Source organism: Taudactylus pleione, unplaced genomic scaffold (genome assembly GCF_031769625.1).
Source record: "Taudactylus pleione unplaced genomic scaffold, aTauple2 ptg000082l, whole genome shotgun sequence".
NCBI lineage: Eukaryota > Metazoa > Chordata > Amphibia > Anura > Myobatrachidae > Taudactylus > Taudactylus pleione.
In genome coordinates this window covers 3,548,396-3,572,067 of record NW_028284484.1, presented here as the reverse complement: position 1 = coordinate 3,572,067, position 23,672 = coordinate 3,548,396, and the positions used below count along the sequence as shown (strand labels likewise).

Genomic DNA, 23,672 nt, shown 5'->3' with positions numbered 1-23,672 from the left:
CATTATATCTGGAAGAATTCGAACACATCCCATGTTTTGCTCACACAATGAATTTGGTGGTGCAACATTTTTTTTAAATGACAGGCGCATACAGGAGATGCTCTCAGTGGCCGAAAGATTTCTGGACATTTTTTACATTCGGCAACTGCGTGTCGAAGATTTCATCACCAGCAAGAACTGTTGAATTTGCCCTGCCATCAGCTGAAGCAAGAGGTAGTAACTAGGTGGAATTCTACCCTCTATATGCTTCAGCGGATGGAGGAGCAGAAATATGCCATCCAAGGCTACACTGCGGCCTATGACATAGGGAGAGGAGCAGGAATGCACCTTAGTCAAGCGCAGTGTTGTGCAAGGTTCTCAAACCCTTTGAACTTGCCACATGTGAAGTTAGTTCAGACACTGCCAGCTTGAGGCAGGTCATTCTCCTAATCAGACTTTTGCAAAAGCAGCTGGAGAAAGTGAAGGAGGAGCTGAAACGGAGTGATTCCACTAAGTATGTCGAACTTGTAGATCAAGCCCTTCATTCACTTCGAGAGGATCCAAGGGTCGTCAATCTCTTGAAATCAGATCACTATATTTTCGCGACCATACTTGATCCTAAGTTTAAGTCATACCTTGTATTTTTCTTTCCAACGGACATAAATCTGAAAAGATTCAAAGAGCTGGTGGTGAAAAAATTGGCAGTTCAAGCGGAACGTGACACGGCAGCATCTTCTCCTTCATTTTCTACAGCTGCCAGGAAAAAAACACATTTTCCTAAGAGACCCACTGCTGGTTGTGATGCAGATCAGTCAGCAAAACCTCATGACATCTGGTTGGGTCTGAAAGAACTGGCTACAATGAGTGACATGTCTACCGTGACTTTGTCTGATACGGTCACCATTCAGAGAATGATGGCTGATTATTTTAGGGATAGCATCCAAATAGGCATGTCACTCAGTCCCTTTCACTACTGGCAGGAAAAAAAGGCAATTTGGAGTCCCTTACACAAACTGGCTTTGCTGTACTTAAGTTGACCACCCTCCAATGTGTACTCTGAAAGAGTTTTCAGCGCAGCCGGGAACCTTTTCAATGATCGCCGTTGGAGGTTACTTCCCAAAAATGTGGAAAAAATTATGTTCATCAAAATTAATTACAAATTCCACGAGGAAGACCTTTACCAGCAGTTACGTCAAAAAATACAGAAGCATCTGTAATGGTGGATTCCAGCAGGGACGAATAAATATTGTGTGAAGAAGAGGAGGATGCACACACTGATGGGGATGACAATGACGACCTCTAATCTAATGTATTGTAAAGCCAGTTTGTGTATGGGATCATTGCCATCAATGTCCACTGCACACTGGCAGCTTGTTTTGTGGCGGTCCAAACAAACCAGTCGTTACAGCTACAAGTGGCAGTCCCTGTCACTGAAGTGATTGGTCTGTTAAACTGTGAATGTCCTGTTTCATATATGCAACATAAGGGTGATTTGGAGGGCCCAAGGACAATTCCATCTTGCACCTTTTTCCTTTCCATTACTGTATGTGCTGTTTGGGGCATTGCTACCTGACATTTTTAATGTTATGGTTTATGAATGTCCAGAAATTGTAATGGCCACAGACAGCATCTCCTGCATGCCCCTTTCATTTTTTTTAAAGAAAAGTCTGAACCAACTGCTGCTTGTTGTGTCAACCCGGCGGCACAAGTCTCACAACAGTGACATTCAGCCAAGGGTTCTCAGCCCTCAAGGCTGCTACATGGCCCAAAGGCCACCTGGCGTCACTCCTCACCAGCCCTCAAGGCTGTAACGGCCACAACTTGCCAAGAGTTCCAGCCCTCAAGGCTGTTGCAGGACTGGTTCCTTCCTAATCATAGCTCTGTATTCCACTACTACTCAGCCCGGAGGTTGCATCAACAATTAACTATCAACTAGCAATTCTTCAGCCAGTGGCTGCACCAATTATCAAGTATCAACTCTTCTTTCTTCAACCAGTGACCGCACCAATTATCAAGTATTAACTCTTTTTTCTTCAGCCAGTGTCTGTGCCAACTATCAATTCTTCAGCCAGTGGCTGCATCGGCTGCAATAATTATCAAGTATCAACTCTTCTTACTTCAGCCAGTGTCTGTGCCAACTATCAATTCTTCAGCCAGTGGCTGCATCAATTATCAAGTATCATCTTTTCTTACTTCAGCCAGTGGCTGCGCCAACTATCAACTATCACTTCTTCAATCCTCAAGGGGTACCCCAACCATCATCTTTGCACAGTCCTCAACTCTATTTATCACTCAGTTTAGAGGCAGCTAGCTGGATGCAGCCTTTTGGCCCTTAACTAGATGAAAAAAATCAATATTGTCAGGTGGTCAAAATTGACTAGAAACGGAAATAAATGTTATTGAGGTTAATAATACTGTAGGAACAAAAACAGGAACATTTTATGTGATTTTAGCTGTTTTTATGCCTTTTTAAGAAAAAGTCCAGATCCAAAACCGAAAAACAAACCACGGAGGTGAGGTTTTGGCAAAACCAATCCAGATCCAAAACCAGGGGAGATCCAGATCCAAAACCAAAACCAAAACACCAGGGTTGGCGCACATCTCTAATCATGACCCATTAATCATTAGGTCAAAGATCTTTAAAATGAGTAAAATGAGTGATGCTTGTCCAGGCATTTCCATTGATGCAATGTAACAGTATTAATATATTTTATATGAAATGGCTACAAGCTAGTCTCTGCCAAACTCATTAAATGAGTAATTCAAGAAATCTAGAATGAGACATTACTTGGGTTTATATTGCTCTTTTATTTATTTTTTTATATCATCAATATTACACATAATAATACTGTACCAATACAATAATATAACACACGCTTTACTCGTACATTTCTTTTAATAAAAATGACGCCTTAACACATTTTGTTATCATTCATTATTGCCCATAGTTTCAATAAATTTTAAAAAAAAGTGTTTTCAAATCTTTTCATTTGTTTTTTTCCCCAGATGAGTTTATGAATGTTTCTCCCAACACAAACCCGTTGTCTAAAATTGCTATATATTATTTTCTCCCAAAGGAAGCCTATAATTATTCTCCAGTCAATCACTGTGAAAAATAGAATCAGTAATACTCACATTCCAATAAGGGGCCACTGAACCATAGGGTTTGCTCGCTCCTCCTCCTCCTCCTCGAATTCTCAGCATCTCTTATTGAGCTGCCTGATTTGCAATGTTTTCTTGGGAAGCTTTCTTCTTTCTTCCACTGCTGTTCAGGGGAGAATAACAGACAGACATAGGAGCCACAATACACTGCTGGCTGCAAAACTGGGACCGGTAAGACTTTCTGCTTATCAGTAATATCTTTTATAGCAAAATATTTTCTGAAATTCATTTCACCTGGATACTAATAATTTTTTTTTTGTTTTTTTTTAATATTATATTTTTATTATTCTTTTTGTGATTTATTTTGACAGAAGAGAAAACATTGAATTAGGCTGTTTATTAATAGGTGTAAACTTTACACACTATTTGTTATCTTTAGAAATAATGCCAATGGCTTCATATTGCCCCTATAGTCTCGTGGCAGCTGTTTCAACACATAAACAATTTCCAAACAAAAGAAATGGGATATTAGTGTATATGATTTTCTGTTATTTTCAAAATGATTGGGAGGAATGTTTTGTATGTGAAAAAGTGTGTTTTTCATGAAAATTAAGAAAACAAAAAGTTTTATAGTAGTTTGAGTGACTGTACTCTTAGTGTATATATTTAAATGTATTCTTAGGTATACTTAAATAGGTTAGACTGTGATACCCTTCCCAGAATGTAAGCTTTTGCTGATGAATGTGAGTGTCCATTCAAAAACAGAACAGGTTAAGGTGGGAAAAACAACACACTGCTATTTTTAGTGAAATGCTGTAGTGATGCTATTACCTAGCAACGCATCAGAATCCTTTACAGATAGCATATGAGGGGATAAAATTTTCTGAGATAAATTCAGGAAATCTTGCATAATGTAATGAGCTGATAGGTTGTAAACAGATTAGTGAGCATTGTGTAATATTGCAGAGAGAGACACACCTTTTTGCTTAATAAAAGGAAGTGGCCTCATAAAAAAAACTGGAACCAATTTCAATAACTTCTCTCTCCCTCCCTCCCTCTCTCCTTTCTCTCCCTCCTCCCTATATATATAATACATATACAGTATGTATAATACACAGATCACCCAAATTGTATACTGACTGGGTTGCTACAATAAAAATGACTAAGACCTGAGAGGGCTTTCCCACTTCATTCTTCTATGCTGTGAAATAGGATACAGAGATAGTCCGTGTAGTGTAACCTTTATCTCTTCCTTTTGTCTCTCTCAGTCTCTACTATATTGATCCAGCAGATTTTGTGTTAAGCAATTGAAATTAATCTGTATTTGCCTGATATCAGAAGGCTGGTTAGGTATTATTATTAAGTAATCTAAACATAGCTCCTATGCCTATTAAACCCTGTTTCATTGCCCACTTAATAAAATGGTCTTGATAGTAGCGTGTGAAGAACAGCCAACAGGCTGTAAGGGGTACTGCAAGTCAACACTATTTATTATTTCTATTTATTATTATTATTATTATTATGATTATTATTATTATTTAAGTTGTATTCTTTCAGGGAAACAATGGGGTAAATCCAATTAGGTGCGAAGTGCCGTTTTTTCTGCGAATTTCTTTTGCAATCCAATTGGCAACTTCCATTGAACCAGTCAGACTGAACTCGCATTTTTCCATTCACACCTCCCTGTGGATGAGAGATGGTAGGGAAAATCTTTATTTTAAGGTTAATGTCGGGACATAATGCAGAACACCTTGGACACCCCCCTAATGACTAATTAGGTAATTGGAATTTTCTAATTAGCTTAATTAGTCCAATAATTACATGTCATTTTTGGGGTGTAAAAAAATGGCCACAAATTACCACAACATCAACTATTTTGCTGCTTTGTGCACCTGTAATTTAACTAGAGTATATATTTTTTTTAAATAATTGCAAATTTATATTTTTAAAAAATATTATAAAGTACACCAAAAGCCTCTTTTTTTCCTACTTTATTTTGCATTTTCGTTTTTTTCGTATGAAACTAAATAAAAAAAATAGCTTTTTAGCATTTCTTTTACTTTTTTTTACAAAATATGCACAAATCAGCCATTTTAACACAATTTAAATACTTTAAGTACTTTCCTTATGCCCACTAACAGCCTTCTGTATGATTGTGTAAACTAAATTGTCAGTTTTTTGGCTGACAAAGTGCAAACCAGACTTGATAAAGGACAAAGATAAATTACTTAAGCATCTAATTAATATAGATGAAAAAATACTGACATACAAAGTGTCAACTTAATATCAATTTCATCAAGATTTTGTAATGTTTTCCAGGCCTGCTGATTGCTGTCCTATTTTACAAAACAAGGTATGTAAACATTTATTTTGTTGTGAGTTGTCCAGACATTTAGATTGTAATATCTTTCCGTCTCTGAAAGGGAAATATTTTGAGCACTATTTGAACCACTCTGCATGTACACTGTATTAGTATTAGAGAGGCAGAATAGATGTCTGTAAGCATCAAATTAAGTTGCATTGCTTAGTTCCACCACATAGGGGATATATGGGGATCTACCTAGAACATGAACATTGACTTTTAGAGCTAGTACAAGCAGGGGTGTATCTAGGGATCCAAGCGCCCCTGCAATGTAATGGACTGGTTCCCCCCCTATGCAGTGCCCCCAGTAGTAATCCCGCCTATGCTGCAGTGCCCCCAGTAGAAATCCCTCCTATGCTGCAATGCCTCCAGTAGTAGTCCTCCCTCTACTGTGCCCCCAGTAGTGGTCTCCCCTATGCTGCATTGGCCCCAGTAGTAGTTCCTCTGTACAGTGCCCCCAGTAGCAGTCCCTCTATACAGAGCCCCCAGTAGTAGTCCTCTCTATACAGTGCCCCCAGTAGTATTCCCCCCTATACAGTGCCCCAGTAGTAGTCCCCCCTATACAGTGCCCCCAGGAGCGGCCACCCCCCCTAAAGTGCCCCCAATAGTGCTCCCCCTATACAGTGCCCCCAGTAGCGGGCACCCCCCCATAAAGTGCCCCAAGTAGCGACCACCCCCTATACAGTGCCCCTCCCTGCTGTGCCAGGATTACACACACAGAAGAAAAAAAATTACAACTCCAGCCAGCTCCCTCCATGGATGACGCAGCAGCCAGTGAGAGTCTATCTGACTCTCATTGGCTGGCTGTTATAACAAACACACAGCCGCCGCTGGTGGCTGTGTGTTTGTAAACTGTGTAGGGCAGACCGCTTCTCACTGCGGTCTGCCCTACACTTGTGGGGCCCGGGTAGCGGGGGTAGTCCACCCCTTGGCTGCTGGTGGCACTGCCGGACATCGCCCCCCTTTGGTCGGCTCCCCTGGTGAGTGCCATCCTGGCCAATGGGTAGATACACCCCTGAGTACAAGTCAGAGCTTGATCAAAGCTTTGTCAAGTCAACAGATTGGCCTCAAATGTTTTCTGACAACCAAACCATTTCCATTTCTGTAGACTGACGCTATATACTCCTGCCTCTGTACCAGACCATAGGTGCTCACCCTGGGAATGATACCTGTCTTTTGCCAGTAGTTCTAACCTAATTGTTCTCCTTTGTGTACATCTTTGCAACCATGGAGTCATAACTAACACCACTTGGTTAGGCCTAAATATTTTCTTACTAGAGCTACCCATGTACAGATAAACATATTCATTTAGCTTTTACCCCACCCATCTTATACTGTAGCTACCCCATCAACAGCACTATTACACAACTTTATTTGTAACCCTACATGTTGAGGGTAGATCACAGGCACCAACAGTGCCTTTCCTAATGGGAATGCAAATCTGGCAATATATTCTGCCTGCATATATCTTGCTCTATCTACTCAGGGGCCTATTAATAATCACAGAACTCCCGTATTTATTAAGGATCAGTTTTGCGGTGGATATTTTCAGTTTTCATTAAAATAACCTGCTATGTACTAAGGCAGAGGCACGCCGACAGTTCAGCTTTTAGAGATATCCTCCATGTTTGAGCACAGGTGGTTAAATCAAATTGACTGAGGTACTAAGTAAGTCACCTGTGGTCAAACATGGATATCCTTGAAACCTGAACTGTTAGGGTGCCTTGAGGACCAAGTTTTGGAACCTCTGTTCCAAGGGAAACTTGCAGGGACAGTGGTTGCGTTAACTGCTGTCCCTGCAAGTTATTCCTCCGGCAATTTGTAGAAGTATTTCTCATTTGCAAAAGACTCCACTGTTAGTGCTCCCTGAAGACTACATTTGGGAAACACTAGTGTAAACTAACAGGGACAAACTTTTCGGAGTTTGGTACATAGGGGTCAGATCGTAGTCCCCATTGATAATAATGGGGACTACGATTTGCATTGCATTGCTAATTAGCACTCTGACAGAGATTTCTGTGGAATCTCCTGCAGTGTGCTATACATAGCAACAATTCATAAAATTATGCAGAAACTACAGTTTCTACATCATTTTATGAAAAAAGATTGATAAATAGGGCCCTAAGGGAGTGGTCTCTGATATTCTTCAACAATCCACTGCTAAAGCCGGTACAATACGTTACACAGGATGTGAATATTTTTCTTAAGGTCCTTTTGATGCACAGCCAGTGCCTGCTCCCTTGTGTATGTTTTTCAACCACATTGTATTTATTCAATGTTCCTTTTATTTGACATTTTAAGTCTATAAAAATTCTTTCAGGCCATTTCTCCTGCACGGACCTCTCTAAGGATTGGAAAGTTAGGCAAGTAAAGGCATTTGCAGCTGACCAATCTTTCCATATGGAATCATACTGTGGGATTTGCTTATACAGTACATCAGTCAATGAAAATGATTGCAGATATCTGGCTTAACTTTATTTTATCCACAAGACATACAGTACATTTGTTATATTATAATTATATACATACAGTATGAAGTCTATACAGCATGATGTCCCCTAGAAGCCTTACATGATGACACTCCATAGGATATGTAATCTTAGAAACATCACTTTTTTTTAGTAAGTGAACTTTTACTTTCCATATTACCCAGAAGTGTATACAGCCATACATTGCACAAGGCTCCAGTGGGGCCTCACTCAGCTGTCCCCGCAAATCATTTCACTGCTACTTTAGTAGCATGACTTGGGTTCACAAATGCGCGACTTCCAGCGGAAGGAGCCGAGCAGTGGCGGAGTGATGAGAATGGATCCCTCTTCGTGACCGGGACTTCTTCCCATAGGGAAACAGTGAGGGTGTGTGAACAAACGCCATCTGAAGATGGTGAATGTTCCCACAGTCAAGCTCTAAAAATGTTGGATTTTCAGAGCTTGAAGAATCTATGTCCCCATACTAGTATATGGGGAGAGCGGGACAGATTGGGGCTGAGAGGTAAGCAGGAGATATCACTGATATCTCCTGTTACCTTCATAATGAATGGCACTGATAATTTAAACAAAAGTATGTGAAGTACGTGTTAATTTTCATCTGCTTTTGTATAAATTAAGTGATGAGGAATTGAATCACCCCCAAAGAACTGCAATCACATTTGTCACTTATAATTAAGGGCTGCTGCAGGGGCACCTTTAGGGTAGAGATGGACATCGGAAGCTCTGCAACCATTCGATGTCGGGCTTCCGATGTCCATCCCTACATCGGGGGAAGTGTGTAATCATGCCCACCTGCGATGCTGCAACCACGCCCCCCCAGCAAAAGACTATACAAGAAGAGTCATGGCCTCCAGTACAAGGGCCATCGGCAGTCTTGGCGACCCTACTACCTTGGTCCTTCTGTGCTTCCTCAGACAGCAGCTGAAAAAGTATCCATCCCATTCCTCATATAACATGCCAGAAATATTTGTACAATATTGTGCTTTATTTATCTGGGATCGTGTACTGATACTTTATTTACACTGAGCCATAGCAACCAATCAGAATAATTGGCTGTGAGGAGAGCTGGAAAACATGCACTGTTTGGGGTCCTGAGGACCGACTTTGAGAAACTGTGCACTATATGGACAAAAGTATTTGGACGCCTGACCATTACATCAACAGGGACTGTAATGACAATGTATTCAAATACATATACTTTAATATGGAGTTGGTCCCCCTTTTGCAGCTGTAACAACTTCCACTCTTCTTGGAAGGCTTTCAACAAGACTTTGGAGTGTTTCTGTGGGAATTTGTACCCATTCATTCTGAAGAGCATTTACGAGATCAGGCACTGATGTTGGACGAGAACACCTGGTTCGCAATCTCCGTTCTTGTTCATCCCAAAGGTGCTCGATGGGGTTGAGATCAGGGCTCTGTGCGAGCCAGTCAAGTTCTTCCACACCAAACCATGTCTGTATAGTGCTTGCTTTGTGCACTGGGGAACATGTTGGACTAGAAAGGGCCATCCCCAAACTGTTGCCACAAATTTCGAAGCATAGCATTGTCCAAAATGTCTTGGTATGCTGAAGCATTAGATTGTCCTTCACTGGAGATAAGGGGCTTAGGGCCTGATTCAGAGTCGGACGCTCTTGAAGAGTGCTCGCTCTGAATCAGGGCGTTTTTTTTTTTTTGCAGCCTCCTGGTCACTCGCTAAGCTGTGGGTGACCACCCACAGCCTTTGCGAGCGGCCAGGTGATGGTCGCTATGTGCTTGCCAGTGGGTCTGAATCAGGCCCTTAGCCCAAACCCTGAAAAATCAGCCCCATACCATTATCTCTACTCCACCAAACTTCAAAGTAGGCAAAATGCAGTCAGGCAGGAAACGTTCTCCCGGGATTTGCACCAAACCCAGACTCGCCGATCTAACTGGCAAACAGAGAAGTGTGATTAGTCACTCTACAGAATAGGTATGCACTGCTCCACAGTCCAGTGTCTGTGTGTTTTACACCACTCCATCTGACACTTGGCATAGGACTTGTGATGTGAGGCTTGTATGCAGCTGCTCAGCCATGGAAACCCTTTCCATTAAGCTCCCGCCACACAGTTTTTGTGCTTACATTAATGCCAGTGGAAGTTTGGAACTCTTCAGCTATGGAATCAGCAGAGCGTTGGTGAACTTTTATGCACAATGCACCTTAGCAGTCGTTGACACTGCTCTGTGATTTTACGTGGTCTTCTGTTTCGAGGCTGAGTTGCTGCTGTTCCTAAACGCTTCCACTTTCTAATAATATCACTTACAGTTTATTGCAAAGGTGGCATCCTATCACACTACTATGCTTGAAGTCACTGAGCTCTTTAGAACGATCCATTTTGTATCACAAATGTTTGCAAATGGAGACCGCATGGCTAGGTGCTTCATTTTATATACCTGTGGCAACGGGTCTGATTGAAACACCTCAGTTCAATAATTAACAGGTGTGGCCAAATACTTTTGCCCATATAGAGTGTGTGTGTATGTATATGTATATATATACAGTCAGGTCCATAAATATTGGGACATTGACAGAATTTTCAGATTTTGGCCTCTATTCACCACCACAGTGGCTTTGAAATGAAACAAACAAGATGTGCTTTAACTGCAGACTTTCAGATTTAATTTGAGGGTAATTACATCCAAATCGGGTGAACGGTGTAGGAATTACAACAGTTTCAATATGTGCCTCCCACTTTTTAAGGGGCCAAAAGTAATGGGACTATCAACTCAAAAGCTATTTCATGGACAGGAGTGGGCTATTCCCTCATTATTTCATTATCAATTTTGCAGGCAAATGGTCTGGAGTTGATTCTAGGTGTGACATTTGCATTTGGAATCAGTTGCTGTCAACTCTCAATGTGAGATCCAAAGAGCTGTCACTATCAGTGAGGCAAGCCATCATTAGGCTGAAAAATCAAAACAAACCCATCAGAGAGATAGCAAAAACATTAGGTGTAGCCAAATCAACTGTTTGGAACATTCTTAAAAAGAAAGAATGCACCGGAGAGCTCAGCAACACCAAAAGACCCGGAAGACCACGGAAAACAACTGTGGTGGATGACAAAAGAATTATTTCCCTGGTGAAGAAAAACCCCTTCACAACAGTTGGCCAAATCAAAAACACTCTCCAGGAGGTAGATGTATATGTGTCAAAGTCAACAATCAATAGAAGACTTCACAAGAGTGAATATAGAGGGTTCACCACACGATGTAAACTATTGGTGAGCCACAAAAACAGGAAGACCAGATTAGATTTTGCCAAACAACATCTAAAAAGCCATTACAGTTCTGGAACAACATCCTATGGACAGATGAGACAAAGATCAACTTGTACCAGAGTGATGGGAAGAGAAGAGAAGGAAAGGAACTGCTCATGATCCAAAACATACCACCTCATCAGTAAAGCATGGTGGTGGTAGTGTCATGGCGTGGGCATGTATGGCTGCCAATGGAACAGGTTCCCTTGTATTTATTGATGATGTGACTGCTGACAAAAGCAGCAGAATGAATTCTGAAGTGTTTCGGGCAATATTATATGCTCATATTCAGTCAAATGCTTCAGAACTCATTGGACGTCGCTTCACAGTGCAGATGGACAATGACCCGAAGCATACTGCAAAAGCAACCAAAGAGTTTTTTAAGGCTAAAAAGTGGAATGTTATGCAATGGCCAAGTCAATCCCCTGACTTGAATCCGAGTGAGCATGCATTTCACTTGATGAAGACAAAACTGAAGGGAAAATGCCCCAAGAACAAGCAGAAACTGAAGACATTTGCAGTAGAGGCCTGGCAGAGCATCACCAGTGATGAAACCCAGCGTCTGGTGATGTCTATGCGTTCCAGACTTCAGGCTGTAATTGCCCGTAAAGGATTGGCAACAAAGTATTAAAAAGTGAAAGTTAGATTTAGGATTGTTTAGTTTGTCCCATTACTTTTGGCCCCTTAAAAAGTGGGAGGCACATATAGAAACCGTTGTAATTCCTACACTGTTCACCTGATTTGGATGTAATTACTCTCTAATTAAATCTGAAAGTCTGCAGTTAAATCACATCTTGTTTGTTTCATTTCAAAGCCATTGTGGTGGTGAATAGAGGCCAAAATATGAAAATTCTGTCAATGTCCCAATATTTATGGACCTGACTGTGTGTATATATATATATATATATATATTAGGGGTGAGCGGGTTCGGATTTCTGAAATCCGAACCCCCCCGAGCCCCCCCCGATCCGAGTCCGATCCGAGTCAGGCTCGACTTTTCCCGCCTGACTCGGATCTGACATCGAGGCAAAACGTCATCATCCCGCCTTCCGAGTCTCGCGGGTTTTGGATCCTATATAAGGTACCCGCGTCGGCGCCATTTTCTCACTCGGCTGTGGACAGTGAAGAGGGAGGGTGGGAGTTAGTGCTGTGTAGTGTAGTGTAGTGTAGTGCTGCTGTTGTCCACTACTTCAAAGTCCATAGGGGCTGGCTGTGTTGTGCTGTGCTGCTGTTGTTAATAGGGGCTGTGTCCACTACTTCAAAGTCCATAGGGGCTGGCTGGACTGTGTTGTGCAGTCAGTTCTCCATAGGGGCTGTGTCCACTCCAAAGTCCTGTGCAGTGTCCCAGTCCTAAAGGGGTGCTGTAGTGTTGTCCAGGGGGTGCTCTGTCCATCAGGGGTGCTCCCCCCAAGTGCTAAAAAAATAATATATTTTCTGTGTTTGTGAATTGTGTGCGCAGTAGCCGCACGTGCATCAACAAAGTAGTGCCAAGCGTGCGCCTGTGTCATAAGTAAAGGGCCGGCTGGCTTGACCGTTAAGGGTGCTGTAACCCCCGAAAGTACACTCCAGTCCAAACCAAAAAAAAAATTATTTTCTGTGTTTGTGAATTGTGTGCGCAGTAGCCGCACGTGCATCAACAAAGTAGTGCCAAGCGTGCGCCTGTGTCATAAGTAAAGGGCCGGCTGGCTTGACCGTTAAGGGTGCTGTAACCCCCGAAAGTACACTCCAGTCCAAACCTAAAAAAAAATTATTTTCTGTGTTTGTGAATTGTGTGCGCAGTAGCCGCACGTGCATCAACAAAGTAGTGCCAAGCGTGCGCCTGTGTCATAAGTAAAGGGCCGGCTGGCTTGACCGTTAAAGGGTGCTGTAACCCCCGAAAGTACACTCCAGTCCAAACCAAAAAAAAATTATTTTCTGTGTTTGTGAATTGTGTGCGCAGTAGCCGCACGTGCATCAACAAAGTAGTGCCAAGCGTGCGCCTGTGTCATAAGTAAAGGGCCGGCTGGCTTGACCGTTAAGGGTGCTGTAACCCCCGAAAGTACACTCCAGTCCAAACCTAAAAAAAAATTATTTTCTGTGTTTGTGAATTGTGTGCGCAGTAGCCGCACGTGCATCAACAAAGTAGTGCCAAGAGTGCGCCTGTGTCATAAGTAAAGGGCCGGCTGGCTTGACCGTTAAAGGGTGCTGTAACCCCCGAAAGTACACTCCAGTCCAAACCAAAAAAAAATTATTTTCTGTGTTTGTGAATTGTGTGCGCAGTAGCCGCACGTGCATCAACAAAGTAGTGCCAAGCGTGCGCCTGTGTCATAAGTAAAGGGCCGGCTGGCTTGACCGTTAAAGGGTGCTGTAACCCCCGAAAGTACACTCCAGTCCAAACCAAAAAAAAAATTATTTTCTGTGTTTGTGAATTGTGTGCGCAGTAGCCGCACGTGCATCAACAAAGTAGTGCCAAGAGTGCGCCTGTGTCATAAGTAAAGGGCCGGCTGGCTTGACCGTTAAAGGGTGCTGTAACCCACAAAGTACACTCCAGTCCGAACCAAAAAAAAATTTATTTTCTGTGTTTAGCCGCACGTATATATCAAATCGATATAACATAAATGGAGGACCAAACTTTCTCCGATAAAAATAAAATAGAGAAAGATCAAGAACCACTTCCTCCTAGTGCTGAAGCTGCTGCCACTAGTCATGACATAGACGATAACATGCCATCAACGTCGTCTGCCAAGGCCGATGCCCAATGTCATAGTAGAGGGCACATACAATCCCAAATGGCAAAGTTCAGGAAAATGACCTTGAAAAAGACATTTAAATCAGCTGAAGAGAAACGTAAACTTGCCAATATGCCATTTACGACACGGAGTGGCAAGGAACGGCTAAGGTCGATCCCTAGTATGTTCATGACTAGTGGTTCAGCTTCACATGACGATGGAAGCACTCCTCCCACTAAAAAAATCAAAAGAGTTAAGCTGGCAAAAGCACAGCGAAGAACTGTGCTTTCTAAGAAGATATCACAAATCCCCAAAGAGAGTCCAAGTGTGGTGGTGGTTGCGATGCCTGACCTTCCCAGCACTGGACGGGAAGAGGTGGCTCTTTCCACCATTTGCACGCCCCCTGCAAGTGCTGAAAGGAGCACCCACAGTCCACTTGCTGATATGCAAATTGAAGATGTCACTGTTGAAGTACAACAGGATGAGGATACTGGTGTAGCTGGCGCTGAGGAGGAAGTTGGCGAGGAGGATTCTGATGGTGATGTGGTTTGTTTAAATCAGGCTCCGGGGGAGACAGTTGTTGTCCGTGGGATGAAAAAGCCCATCACGGTCATGCCTGGGCAGAAGACCAAACATTCCACCTCTTTGGTCTGGCAATATTTCTATCCAAATCCGGACAACAACTGTCTTGCCATATGTACCATATGTAAAGGTGAAATAAGTAGGGGTAGGGACGTCAACCACCTAGGAACATCCTCCCTTATACGGCACCTGCAGCGCGTTCATAAAAAGTTACTGTCAAGTTCAGAAACTTTGGCTCAGACCGTAAGCAGTCCAGGGACACCTAAATCCCGTTGTCCTGTTGTATCCAAGCGCCTGCAAACCACACCGTCAACTCCCTCCTCGTCAATTTCCTCCTTAGTCAGGATCGGAAGTAGTCCTGCAGGCCATATCACTGGCATGACTGACTCTCCTATCCGGGATTCCTCCGGAGGATCCTGCATTGCTACGCCTACTGCTGCCGCTGCTGCTGTTGCTGCTGCTGCTGGGAGTCGTTCATCATCCCAGAGAGGAAGTAGGAACACCACTACTTTTACTAAACAATTGACCCTCCAACAGTCCTTAGCGAGGAGGATGAAGTACGACAGCAGTCATCCTGAAGCAAAACGTATAACTGAGGCCTTGACTGCTATGTTGGTGTTAGACGTGCGTCCGGTATCCGCCATTAGTGCAGTGGGATTTAGACAATTGATGGAGGTAGTGTGTCCCCGGTTCCAAATCCCGTCTAGATTCCACTTCACTAGGCAGGCGATACCGAGACTGTACAGAAACGTCAGAAAAAGTGTCCTCAGTGTCCTGAAAAATGCCGTTGTACACAATGTCCACTTAACCACGGACATGTGGACAAGTGGAACAGGGCAGACTAAGGACTATATGACTGTGACAGCCCACTGGGTAGATGTATCACCTTACGCAGCAACAGCAGCAGCGTCACCAGTAGCAGCATCTCAGAAACGCCAGCTCGTTACAAGGCAGGCTACGCTGTGTATCACCGGTTTCAGTAAGAGGCACACCGCCGACAACCTCTTAGAGAAACTGAGGGAAATCATCGCCCAGTGGCTTACCCCACTTAGACTCTCCTGGGGATTTGTGATATCTGACAACGCCACCAATATTGTGCGGGCATTACATCTGGGCAAATTCCAGCACGTCCCATGTTTTGCTCACACAATAAACTTGGTGGTGCAGAATTTTCTGAAAAGCGACAGGGGCGTGCAGGAGACGCTTTGGGTGGCCCGAAAAATTTCTGGCCACTTTCGCCATTCAGCGACTGCGTGCCGAAGACTGGAGCGCCAGCAAACACTCTTGAACCTGCCCCGCCATCACCTGAAGCAAGAGGTTGTGACGCGGTGGAACTCAACCCTCTATATGCTTCAGAGGATGGAGGAGCAGCAAAAGGCCATACAAGCCTATACATCCACCTATGACATAGGCAAAGGAGGGGGTATGCACCTGACTCAAGCGCAGTGGAGAATGATTTCCGTGTTGTGCAAGGTTCTTCAGCCCTTCGAACTTGCCACACGTGAAGTCAGTTCAGACACTGCCAGCTTGAGTCAGGTCATTCCCCTCATCAGGCTTTTGCAGAAGCAGCTGGAGAAAGTGAAGGAGGAGCTAAGACGGAGCGATTCCGCTCGGCATGTGGGACTTGTGGATGAAGCCCTTCATTCGCTTTGCCAGGATTCCAGGGTGGTCAATCTGTTGAAATCAGACCACTACATTTTGGCCACCGTGCTCGATCCTAGGTTTAAAGCCTATGTGGTGTCTCTCTTTCCGGCCGACACAAGCCTGCAGAGGTGCAAAGACCTGCTGGTGAACACACTGTCAGCTGAAGCGGAACGTGACACGTCAACGGCTCCTTCTTCATTTTCTCCCGCAACTGGGGCTGCCAGGAAAAAACTTAGGTATCCTAAGCAACCCGCTGGCGGTGATGCAGGGCAGGCAGGACCAAGTTTGGACATCTGGTCCGGACTGAAGGACCTGGCAACAATTTCTGACATGTCTACTGTCACTGCATATGATACTGTCACCATTGACAGAATGGTGGAGGATTACATCGGTGACAGCATCCAAGTAGGCATGTCAGACAGTCCATACCTGTACTGGCAGGAAAAAGAGGCAATTTGGAGGCCCCTGTACAAACTGGCTCTATTTTACCTGAGTTGCCCCCCCTCCAGTGTGTACTCCGAAAGAGTGTTTAGTGCAGCCGGGAACCTTGTCAGCGAAAGGCGTAGGAGGTTGCTTCCACAGAATGTGGAGAAGATGATGTTCATCAAAATGAATTATCAGCTCTTCCAGGGAGACCAGCCTCCAGAAGGTACAGAGGGACCTGTGGTGGTGGATTCAAGTGGGGACGAGTTAATACTTTGTGAGGATGAGGATGTACACACTGAAGAGGGTGAGGAATCGGTGGATGAGGAGGATGAGGATGACATCTTGCCTCCGTAGAGCCAGTTTGTGCAGGGACACATTAATTGCCAGCTTGTTTTGTGGGGGCCCAAACGAACCAATCATTTCAGCCACAGTTGTGTGGCAGACCCTGGCGCTGAAATGATTGATTTGTTAAAGTGTGCATGTCCTGTTTATACAACATAAGGGTGGGTGGGAGGGCCCAAGGACAATTCCATCTTGCACCTCTTTTTTTCTTTGCATTATGTACAGTTTGGGGCCTAGTTTTTCTAACTGCCATCCTGCCTGCCACTGCAGTGTCACTCCTAGATGGGTCACGTGTTTGTGCCGCCCACTCGTGTCGCTTAGCATAGTCATCCAGCTACCTCGGTGCAACCTTTTGGACATAAAAACACTATTGTGAGGTGTGAGGTGTTCAGAATAGACTGGAAATGAGTGGAAATTAAGGTTATTGAGGTTAATAATAGCATAGGAGCAGAAAAACCTACAAATTCTGTGATTTTAGCTGTTTTTATGCTTTTTTTCAAAAAAATACAGATCCAAAACACAAAACCCAGAACCCAAAACACGGAAGGGTGGTTTTGGCAAAACCAATCCAGATCCAAAACACGAAGAAAGATCCAGATCCAAAACCAAAACACAAAACACGAAAAGTGGCCGGTGCACACCCCTAATATATATATATATATATATATATATATATAAATATGATGGTCGATCCTAGGACAGATTGAGGCTGCACTCCGGGACTTATATGCAAAAAGAGATATTTCCTTGAGTCTTACCGACGTTTCAGTATGATTAGGGATTTTAGAATGGCGCACAGGTTTTAATTCAAAGAGTCAAGTTCAAATCGTGCTATCAAACAACACGTGGATCCTTCTGGTAAAGGTGGCAGCAGTCTTCCCATATTTCCGTGTGGCAACCAGATGAATGTGATCTGGAAAGGGGAGGTTGGAAAGAACATGCACCCGATAGTGTAGTATATTTTAAAAAATGCACGTGCTCGAAGAATAAATGTGCGTACCAAATAGAAAAACTTTAAAGTTTACCTGTAGTTCTTTACAGGGATTCCACATGGTGTGATGAGCGCGGGATTCCAATGGCTGGAAAACCTTTATGGGAGGGGCTCAATCAGAGCCAGATGAGACACATATATAGTGTAGTATTTTTTTAAAATAATTTGCATAATAAATAGAATGCGTACCAGAAAAGCACTTGGATATAAGCATGTAGTAATTTATGTCCTGGTCACTCCATCGATATCCCTTATTAACCCCAGCAGTTTGTACATAGGTAGGATATTAGCTTCAAATAAGCAGAAATAACCCTTTATCAGCAGTGATTAAGACATAATACAGGGGATATGGAACACAGGAACACAAAAACATGAAAACAAGTAAGAGGTAATAAAGTGCTTATCTGCAAGTAGCCAGTATCATGGAGAGAGACTGGTGCAAAGGGCCCAACGCGTTTTGTCCAGTTGGACTTCCTCAGAGGTATATATATGTCTTATCTTCCATATGTTTGCATGTGCCTCTCAATGTCTGCATGTTCTGTATTGTTTTCACCCACCCATATCTGTATGTTCTTCACTAAGCTCCCCACTCTCATCTATATGTTCTGTATTATGATACCCCCCACCTATATGTTCTGTATCATATTCCAACACCCCCTCATCTATGTGTCCTGTATTCAGCATGTAGCCATGGTGCCCGGAGCATGTGTGGGCTACCAACCCCCCAAGTGTGCTAGGTAGGGGGGGTGTCCAGGATGTAGGGGCAAATTAAAGGGAAAAAAATAAACATATGGGGCAGTAATAAAATGGGGAATAGAGGGATAGATATATTCCAACCCACTAAAGTAATTCCACCAATAAAATATAAGCCACACAGTAGTGACCACAATTCATGTTATGCCACACAGTAGTGCCCTTTATTCACATTATGCCACACAGTAGTGTCTTTAATTCATGTTATGTCACAGTAGTGCACCTTATTTACATTATGCTACACAGTAATGCCCACAATGCATGTTATGCAACACAGTAATGCCCATTACTTCACGTTATGTTACAGTTTGGGCTATTTTTTCACATTACCCAGTAATACCCACAGTTAATTTAATGCCATAGTAGTGCCCCTTATACACCTTATGCCACAGTAATGCCCCTTATTGGCATGTGGCATCAGAGCAGTCAGACGTAACCTCACAAAACTCACCGCTCAGGCTCCTCCCAGTCGCAGATGACACAAGCCATGCTCTAAGCAGCAGCAGCAGCAGGGACATAGCCGCCATGTTCTTTCCTCCATGCGAACTGGGCCAGCTGACATCTGGGCCTGGGTGGTAGGTTGGACCCACCTCAGAGGTGGAAAAGAGGTGAAACTGGAGGCGATGATGGAAGGGGACCGCCTCCTCCCCCCTTTGTTATTACCCGTGGCTCCACCCCTCCTCCCTTAGTCTTAGACTGACAACCCTCAGTCCCAGACCCCACAGGGCCCTATGCAAAATACTTCCTCGGGGCTCCATATTAAAGTATATATAAATACATACAGTATATAAATTTCACAGACAGCTCTCCCTCCTCACACATATCTCTCCACACATGGGGTGGGATGTACTAAAGTGCAAAATGTGCTAAAACTCCCAAAAATGCAGTTTTCAGGAGATTTACCACATTTTCCATATGTACAAAGCACTGGAATGCAATGCATTCTGATGCTACGTCCCGGTGAATAACGCCATCTTTATGTGGCGTTACCCAATAGATGCCTATGGGCCTCTATTCAGAAAGTTTCCCCTGAAAGTTATCCAATCGGATCCCTCTCATCTCCCCCTGCAGCTCGTGTCCTTCTGTGCATACTTCTGGATGTTAAACCCGGAAGTCCCTCTATCTGGGGGCATCGCAAATGACAGGTCTTATTGGGAGAGCTGTTCTTTGCGATATTCTAAGTACATATCGTGGTAATCAACCGCGTTATGTACCCGATGAGAGGCGGGATGTACTGCATCGCGGATGCAATGCTTAGTACATCACACCCACACACACACACACAAACACAGCTCTCCTCCCATCAAACACACAACGCTCCCCCCACACAGACCCCCCCAACACACAGCTCTCCCCCCTCACTCCACCTCTCCTCACACACACAACGCTCAGATCTCCCCCTCACTAGGAACCTCCCCTCTCACTCCTTTTCCCTCACACTCCTTTGCCCACTCACTCAGCCACCCCTATCACACACACACACAGATCTCCCCCCTCCCAAAGATCTCGCCTCCTCACATAGACCAACCCCCGCACACACTCATATACACGCAGCTCCTCCCCTTAACATAGCTCCCCTCCCTCCTCCCCTTACTCAGATCTCCTCACTGTTGCAGGGCGCCGGAGATCAGCCGTCTGATGGGAGGCTGATCACCTGCTGCTGAGCTGAGCCTGAAACACATAAAGAGATCAGTGCCTCCATACTTGTGGTGTGGGCAGAGCCACAAGCACCACTCTGCCGACATGCCCCCTTTCCGGAAGCACTGATCTCGTTATGTGCTTCCGGCTAGCAGCTGGTGATTAGCCCCCCATCGGATGGCTGATCTCCGGCGCCCTGGCCAGAGCAGGTATTTGGGGCAGAAGCTCCACTGGAACCACCCTCGCTACGCCCCTACCTGTTTTGTGCTCCCCCTTGTAAATGTTGTATTGTACACCCCCCATCTGTATGTTATTATTATTATTATCGTTTATTTATATGGCACCACAAGTGTTCCGCAGCGCCTTACAAGGTACATAACCAAAAAAGTGACTTACAGTAAAATACAATACAATGAAGGACAAGGACATAGATAATATACATTGATACATAGGTGGCCATAACACCCAATTAAGCAACAAATCATAGGCACCAAGTGTTAGTTGAACATAAAGTAGATGAACATAAAGTAAGGAGAAGCACAAGAGGGTAGAGGGCCCTGCTTGCAAGAGCTTACATTCTCATGTTCTGTATTGTGCTCTCCCATCTGTATGTCTAACAATGTACTCCCCCCTTCTCCCTCTGTATGGCCTAATGGCTTCACCCTCCTTTTTTTGCCATTAATGTACTATGCCCCCCACTCCTCTATATTGCTGCCAGTAATGTGCCCTCTGTATTGTCAGTAATGTACTCCCACACTGTATTCCCAGTAATGTGCCCCCCTCTGTATTCCCAGCAGTGTGCCCCTCTCCCCGCTTCTGTATTTACAGTAATGTGTCCCTCTGCCACTCTGGAACATTGCAGTTCCGGAGTGGCAGAGAATCACAAACCGCAATTTAATTCTAGACGCCCGCTATGAAGGATAACCGTTTGTAAAGCCAATACTGACCTACAATGCAAACTCATCCCATTTGAAAGAAAAACATCTTATTTTCTAATTGGAATATGTAAAACTCCTTATCATAGCTTCCACCCCAGCATTAGTCTTCATTAGCCCCACCCAAACCCATGGCCCTATCTGCACAATCACACCCACATTTTACTTAACGGGTACCAAAAATTAGGATTGTGTCATCTAAAATCCTAAATATTGGGAGATTTGCCTTGCATGACAGTCCTTAATGTGTTTCAGGAACCTTGTTTTGTAGCTCTTAGGTAAAGTATGAGTTATTCCCTGCCCTCAGCCATATTGAGAAGTATGCTGTTACAGGTGCTTTAGCCGAGCTCTACTGATAATCACCTACAGTATATACAGTATGGTTGTCTAGAGTGAGATACAATCTTATGAACGCAATTGTCTACACTCAGTCCCGTTACTGTATTTTCCCATCTTTTTGTATTAACTTCAGTGTAAAGTCATTATAGCAGAGACTTCATGCTTGACCGGAGAGGGAGAAGATATCTGTTCTGTCTGCAATTAAACTATTGAATGCAAGTTTTACAGAGGACGCAGAGAGGTCTGGCACCCTGCATATTGCAGAGCGTGTACTATTTTAATGGCTGCTGTTTATAATTATGGTGATCCGATGGCAGTCAAAAGTGCTCAGTTCATGCTGTCCTGGCTTTATTCATTTCTTTGTACAAACTCAAATGGGTTCTGTTTACACTTTTCTCCATTATTCTAAAACAGTGAAAAGCAACTGCCAGATTCTAGTTGAAAGGAAAAATGTAACTATGTCAGACATGTACAGTAATGACCGCTACTGACAAAACAATTCACGTTTATTGTTTGGTCCCAACTGTTTCGGCCCAGATTTACAGTTTTTTACTTCACATTGTTACTCCCCTCCCGTTTTCAATCATTCCATAGCTCCGTGCGGCATCGCAATGGTTAATTTATGCACGCCCCTACAACGGCGATCAAATGCACTGGAAAGCCTGCTGTTTGCCGACACCCCCCCCCCGTCACCTCCCCAAAATGGTATTTCCTGTCAGTCACTCTGCGATGAGTCTGCGCAGTCACTGCAATTGCAATCCCGATTGCAGTGGCTGGTTCACGCACACGCACAGTTATGCATACACGTGCGCAGAACGCAACAATCAGCTGATAGCATGCATGATCACAGTTGCGATCAGTAATGAATCAGGCACCATGTCCCTATGTTTTTTATTAGTGATTAGAACATTCCATTAATTTTTGCCCAACTGTCCCTAATGGAGCAGCATTCTAGATGCCTAAAAAGATTTTAAAAAATAAAAATTGAGGTATCCTGGTAACTCAATTATTAGCAGAGTATTAGCAAAGTCGGGGCTCTTAACAGTACTCTGAGCCCTGGGAGTACTGATGGTGCGCGCTGGATTATTGAAGTGTGCAGCAAAGGTGCTGGTTAGTCTACACGTGATGCAGCTTAACCAGTTCTTAGGTTTATTAACCAGGCAGAAATATAGGTGGGTTTAGACACAAGGCAGGTACAATATAACGGAGTATTAGATGAAGCCTAGAGTGATTGGATATTCTGGGCATTGTAGTGCACCAGGTGAAATCGGAGCATACACCCTAGTGGTGTGTGTCGCATTGCTCCACTAGAGAAGCGGTGGTGGTACAGTGTGTTTGGGACGCTCTGAACTCACCATAATAAAGCAAGGGGATTTAGTTCATATTTTGATCAAAACATATAAGCTTGAAGCCCCCATCAAGGGACCTCTATTTTCTGCAAGTTCCTATTCTATCACTCAGAATTCTAAATGTGGCAATTGCTATCACACTAGACAATGGGTGGCCAACCCACGGCTTTCGAGCCGCATGTGGTTCTTTTGGTTTTGAGATGCGACTCCCCATACTGGAACTATGAACGCTGGCCTCTGAAGCAATCAGAGGCTAAAGAAGCCTCTGATCGCTTCAGAGGCCAGCGTTCTCAGTGATGTAGTGGGAGCAGGAGCCAGCGTGGTCAGGTAAGTATTGGGCTGGGGGCACTGCATATGGGGCAAAACTAAGGGGGGGGCACTGCATAAGGGCACAAATACAGGGGGCACTGCATAAGGGGCAAAACTACAGTGGACATTGCATAAGGGGCACAATTACAGGGGCACTGCATATGGGGCACAGCATAATGGGCACTACTGCCTGAGAGCCAGTGGGGGGGGGGCAGTCTGAGAGCTGGGGGGATGATGCCTGCTTTCATGCTTATGGGGGCAGAGTGGGGCTGTTGAGATAACTCATGGGGGGTGGCTGGAGTGACACATGAGGGGCCACTGAAGTGACATGGGGGGGCTGCAATGACGCATGTAGACTGGAATGGCAAGGGAGAGGGCTGGAGTGACACATGGAGGAGCTGAAGTGTGTATTATGTGAATCTTGCTTTTTCAATGTATTTTATGTGGTTCTG

General features: G+C 44.1%; 1 protein-coding gene across 1 annotated transcript in view; it reads left to right on the top strand.

Annotated features, from left to right (window-relative positions):
• Positions 1-3,187: 3,187 nt before the first annotated feature.
• Positions 3,188-23,672, top strand: part of LOC148532177 (putative glutamate receptor) — a 91,731-nt gene continuing 71,246 nt past the window's right edge. Inside the window, exons 1-2 of the mRNA XM_088468193.1 lie at positions 3,188-3,312; positions 5,401-5,434. The gene's annotated coding sequence lies outside the window, so the exon portion shown is untranslated. The remainder of the gene's footprint in view (positions 3,313-5,400; positions 5,435-23,672) is intronic.